Below are 6000 nucleotides of genomic sequence, written 5' to 3'. Positions count from 1 at the left end.
ATCTATCCTTGTCTGTCAGTTTATGTCTATGTTTTTGTTTTGTTGTGTGATTGTTGCTCTGTGTGTCATGTTCAAAAGAAAAAAAATGGTTAAAACTTTATCTGCTGGTCATTCACCCCTTGATTTAGTTTTAACTCATTTTTAAAAAAAATGTCTCAATTTGCATAACAAAACTGATAAACTCTAGAGCTCTGCACCTGTAGCTACAAGTATAACACTGCTGGAGAAGCCCTGCCAGGGGCTGATAATCTGCACAAGCCGCTCTTAAAGGGGCCAGCAGCTTCTCTGCTTCTATGGCAAGGAAGCTGGTGGTTGTGTCTCCTAGAAAATCTCTCATTGTGATTATTGGGTTCATCAGGTAACAAGGTTCTCCTCCCTTGAAATTACAGCTAGAAAAAGAAAGAAAATTTGTCTAAATAAGTAAATGTGTGGCCACTTCATGTTTGTTTAAATGTGTAAATATGTTCTGCATGTTTTGGTTATAGATTATTGGCTTATAAGTCATTGGTTATGATTAAAATTTGTAATATTGGTAACAGAACGTTGGCTTAAAACTGGTAACTCAGGGTTGGCGTAATTCTAGACTACACATGGTATAAGCCAACCCAGGGAAACAGGTCTTCAAAGATACCTCGAAAGTGGGATAATTCTTGTCTTAGAAACCAGACTCATAAGAGAGAGGATTTAAAACAAAGTTTCTTTAATGAGATATTAAAAGCTGCATCATCATGCATTCCTATATAAGAACTGGCAACCAAACTTTGTAACATGAAAGTAATGCACTTGGTATTGATTTTAGAGAGAACTGAGGACTCATACATAATCAAATTATGGGCAAATGGATGTTACTCATATTTCTGATTCTGGAAAAGTAAAATATGTACATGTGACTATTGTTACCTTCTCAGGCTTTTCTTGTTCTTAATAGGAGAGGCAACTTAAAATGTAATTACTCATTGCCTATGTTGTTTTTCTATGCTGGGTGTTATTACCCATATTACTGGGACTCCTTATAATTCTCAAGGACAAGGTATTGTGAACGGACCCATGGAACTTTAAAACAATATCTTCATAAACTAAAAAGGAGGAATTATGTCCCCATACATCACAAATTTATTTAAATCTTTAAAAATTTGGATGCCAAGGAACTCTCTGGTGAGTGCCTATAGTACCCTACAACTCTGCATACTTATGCCTAGGTGAAATGGAAGGATCCACTTACTGACACATGGCATGGTTCCAATCAGATATTAATATGGGGAAGAGGGCATGTTTGTGTTTTTTCCCTGCAGGATGCTGAAGAAGTGTGGTAGCTGCCAGAGTGATTGATGAGACGTGCTGATACTGGAACAAAGAATTCTGACTGTGAGCTTGCTGGGTGCCCTAACAATGTTGACAGGGAAGCTGTATTGGGCCTGTGTTCCTGACCTACCACGGATACATCCAACAGTGTGGTCCGTACCTGAGATTCCTGTGCTTGGATCTCCCTGGACAGAGGAGCCAACTTATAATAAGACCATGACTTTCAATGCATTTGGTGGTGGGATTTCTGTTTGCTTTGTAAAGAATAGTGCAAATGATGGGTGTATTTGTTTCCTTAAAATTGGAATCTTATATTAATTGGTCATGTTAAAATTACTTTTGTTAGCTGGGCATGATGGCACACGCCTTTAATCCCAGCCCTTGGGAGGCAGAGGCAGGCAGATTTCTGAGTTTGAGGCTAGCCTGGTCTACAGAGTGAGTTCCAGGACAGCCAGGGTTACACAGAGAAACCCTGCCTCAAAAAAACAAACAAACAAACAGAAATTACTTTTGTTTCTTCTACCGTATTTAATGTAAGTTGTATTGATTGTACTCTTTCTAATGTGTTAATGTATGGAAATCTGGCATGCCTATTATGGTGGTCTATCAATCAGCTTTTGTATTATTGCTTGTGAGTATTACAGGACCTTGATATTCTGAAAAAGATTTGTAAATACTGGAAGAAGTGAGTCAGACTTTAAGCAGAAGCAAGAGGGTAATGGGCTTGATTATTGATGGTATAGCAGCTTTAATTAAATTAATAGCACCACTGCTTCTGCAATTGCTTTGGTACAAGAAGTAAAGACAACTACTTTTGTTAATAATTTAGCAAAAAACAAAGTTACTAATGCTCTGAGTATTCAAGAAGATTCAAATAGACATCTAGAACAACAAATTGATGCTCTTATTGATACTATTGAAACTATTGAAGAGGTTCAGAGTTTAAGAATAAGAAATCATCTTGAATGTCATGCTAAATAGCAATAGAAAATTCAAAGGTCTTGCAGGGTATTTGGCATAATTCTAACACCTCTCTAGATAGTTCAACTTTACGTAAGGAGATCATTAACTTAAGGAATACAAAGTTCAAAGTAAACTCAGCCCAGGAATGCATGGCATTCCTTTTTTGGTCATCCTGATTCATGGCTTCTGGTCAGTATTCCCATCTTGGTCAAGCTTCAAGAATGGCTTATATAGCTTGATCATGTTAGCCCTCCTTGTCCTGGGAATACTTTTTTTTTTTAAATTTATTTATTTATTATATGTAAGTACACTGTAGCTGTCTTCAGACACTCCAGAAGAGGGCGTCAGATCTTGTTACAGATGGTTTTGAGCCACCATGTGGTTACTGGGATTTGAACTCCGGACCTTCAGAAGAGCAGTCAGGTGCTCTTACCCACTGAGCCATCTCACCAGCCCCCTGGGAATACTCTTATTCCTGCCCATTGTGATAAAACTTGCCTTTAACAACACCAACATGTTGGTGGCCAAAATACAAGGCTCAAAACTAAAATGGATCCCCAGACAGAATTATGAATCTAACAGGCTGGTGGCCAAAGACAGGTAAATTTCTGTACAATGCCTTACTGACCTGAAGACAGAATTTCATTGTTTTTGAAAATGTAAATTCCAAGACAGGTAAGGAAGGCATTTTTTTGTCAGAATCACCTAAGACAGGCACAGTCTTGTTTATGAAATGAAGGAGGAGATGTTGGAGGTTTTGGTGCTGTTTCTAGGAATTTGACACTTGTCACTGAGCTCAGACAAGGAAGTAGGCTCAGATAATAATATTAGAAACAGTGACCATGGGCTTTGCTTCCTGCCCTGTGAATCCCTACCTCATGTGAGCTCTTTGCTTACACCTTAATTGTTACCTTGTGTGGCCCTTTTCCTTACTACTTTGCTTGATTTCTATCTTGTGTGATCTCCTCGTTTACTACTTTACTTGATGACTTTGTCTTTGATCTAAGAACTTACCATGTGTTTTGGATATACCTAGAATGATATAAAAGCAGGTTGGAGAGAAACAAAACTGCTTCAGCCTCAGTGTGGGCTGGAGTCATGTCATAATGTTGTCTGTTTTTCCTTTTCAATCCTCACTCCCTTGCTTGAGACCCTGTTGACTGACTGAGCTGGCTTGGTCAGATAAAGACACATCAGGGAACAAGCTGAGAAAAAAGGGAACACCAGGCCTTGGACCTCCAGAGGACACTGCTTAGGAAATGACACCAGAATGGACCTTTAAATTTTTTTTCTTTCTAGCCTAACTTAGCTTCAAACTCATGGCGACCCTGCCTTAGTCTGCCAGGTGTTGGAATTACAAGTGTGAGCCTGTACAACCAGCTAATTGACCTCTGTGTCTCCTTGTCCTCTCTCTGCCTTTCCGTGACACACACCTCTTTACTGAGGTCGAAGGCAGGGCCTTGAGCATTCCAGGCAAGCCTAGGAGCATCTCCTGCTGCCTCCTTAAAAAAAAATGTTTTTTTGTTTTGTTTTGTTTTTTTTCTTAAGAAAGGGTCTCCATGGGCTGGTGAGATGGCTCAGTAGGTAAGAGCACCTGACTGCTCTTCTGAAGGTCCAGAGTTCAAATCCCAGCAACCACATGGTGGCTTACAACCATCCGTAACAAGATCTGACGCCCTCTTCTGGAGTGTCTGAAGACAGCTACAGTGTACTTAAATATAATAAATAAATAAATCTTAAAAAAAAAAAAAAGAAAGAAAGAAAGAAAGAAAGAAAGAAAGAAAGAAAGAAAGAAAGAAAGAAAGAAAGAAAGAAAGGATCTTCCCATGTATCACTATATATGCAAGGATGGTTTTGCATTTGTAGCAATCCTCCCGCCTCCACCTCAGACTCCCTTTACTTGAGGAACGTGGTAAGCAGGTGCACTGGCACCTGTACCAAGCTGGGTAGGCCCATGCAGCATCAGAGCTGCACTGTCTGCTTCTGCAAATGGAGCTAATTACTTCTATTTGATGTATGTGGAAGGCTTAAGGGAATAACACATGGCAAGCACTTGGTGCTGAGCCTGACACTAGATGAATGTGTGTCCTGTCCTACATTCTCCATTTCTGTCACTTCCACAACCTGCATCTTGTCCCTGGCACTTCTCCCTGTGGTCTGAGTACTTATGATGGAGGGGGGAGGTCTGGGATGCCCTGGCTCCACCCTGTTCCCCCTCCTTCTGCCCCCAAATGATCCACAGACCTGGGTCTAAGCCCTGGATTGGCTATGGAATCTCTAGCTCTACCCAGGCATCTCCTCTCTACCCAGTAGAGGGGGGCTGGGATTGCCCTGCCAGGCTGTGACACTTCAGGCAGGATGTAGATGCTCTTGGCGCCTCTTCTGGGAGCACTGATGGACACAGTGACTGTCACAGGCTTGTCAGTAGTGCTGCGGGTCCTGCTGAGTGCCAAGCACTATGGGAAGGAAAATATGGATTTGGGTGCAGTTCTAGCGGTCAGGGAGCATCCTTCAGATGCTCATTTTCACCCCCACGGAGTTAATGCCATTCCATCCGGGACTACTGTCCCAGTTTGCTGTCTATTTCAGTGATAAATACCATGACCAGAACAAGCAAACACCCTGGGCAGGAAAGGCTTACATTTCCATGTCACAGTCCCTCATTGAGGGAAGTAATGGCAAGAACTCAAGGTTCCTGAGGGCAGAAGTGAAACTAAGGCCATGGAGCAACGTTACTTACTGGTTTGCTTTCCCATGGCTTGCTTGTTCAGAGGTTTCTTTGGGGGGGGTTGTTTTGTTTTGTTTGTTTTTTGTTTTTTTGTTGTTGTTGTTTTAAATACAATACAGGACCATCTGCTCAGGGATGACTTAACCCACAGTGTGCCTGGCCTTTCCACATCAATCCTTAAAAAAAAAAAAAAAAAAATGCTCCCACGGACTTGCCTACCAGCAACTTAATGGAGGTAATCCCTTAGTCAAAGGCCCCTCTTTTCTGATGACTAATTTATGTCAAGTTGAAAAACGAACAAAAAAGCCTTTCTGACCAGCACACACTGTGGGCAGTGTGTGAGAAAACAGGTCCTCATCTGTCTCTTACATAGGACATTTCTAAGTCAGACATTGTACTGACAATTTTGGAGTTTTGGTTTCTTTGAAAAAAAACACAGAAATATTATCAGAATGTGTTTTTGTTTTGATCCTAAGTGTGAGGATATAGCGCTGCTTCAGATTGTCCACAGCAGCTGACTATGATTTGCTGCATGCTGTAGCAAGGGCATGATTTTGCCAGCTATAGATAGTTTCTGTGATGATGTGACATTTGGAACTCTGTGGAGTTTTCAGAGGATATATAAATGCTAGGACCCCAAGAGGTTGTTAAGTAGTTGTGCACAAAGAAGAAACAAGAAGAAGAGGAAGAGGAAAAGAAAGAAGAAAAGGAAATAATTAGATATCCTGACAGCAAAGATCAGACTTGCCCCAAGGAACAGATGTCCATAATAAACATGAAGTAGTCTAATGATAATGTTGCCCCCTTTCTGACCCCTGATTTCATACAGGTGTAAGGGTTCATGATCCACTGAAGAATGATACCCTGGACTCAAATACTATGTAAACACAAAGAATGTTTTATTCTGCAGAAGTCCAGCATGTTGAGGTCTCCCATCACCAAGATAGACACCCAAGTGAACTCATAGGCTCAATTTAAAGCATATTAGGGGAATAGTAAGACCCTGT

Source organism: Mus pahari, chromosome 1 (assembly GCF_900095145.1).
Source record: "Mus pahari chromosome 1, PAHARI_EIJ_v1.1, whole genome shotgun sequence".
NCBI classification, from domain to species: domain Eukaryota; kingdom Metazoa; phylum Chordata; class Mammalia; order Rodentia; family Muridae; genus Mus; species Mus pahari.
This window is presented reverse-complemented; position numbering follows the sequence as displayed.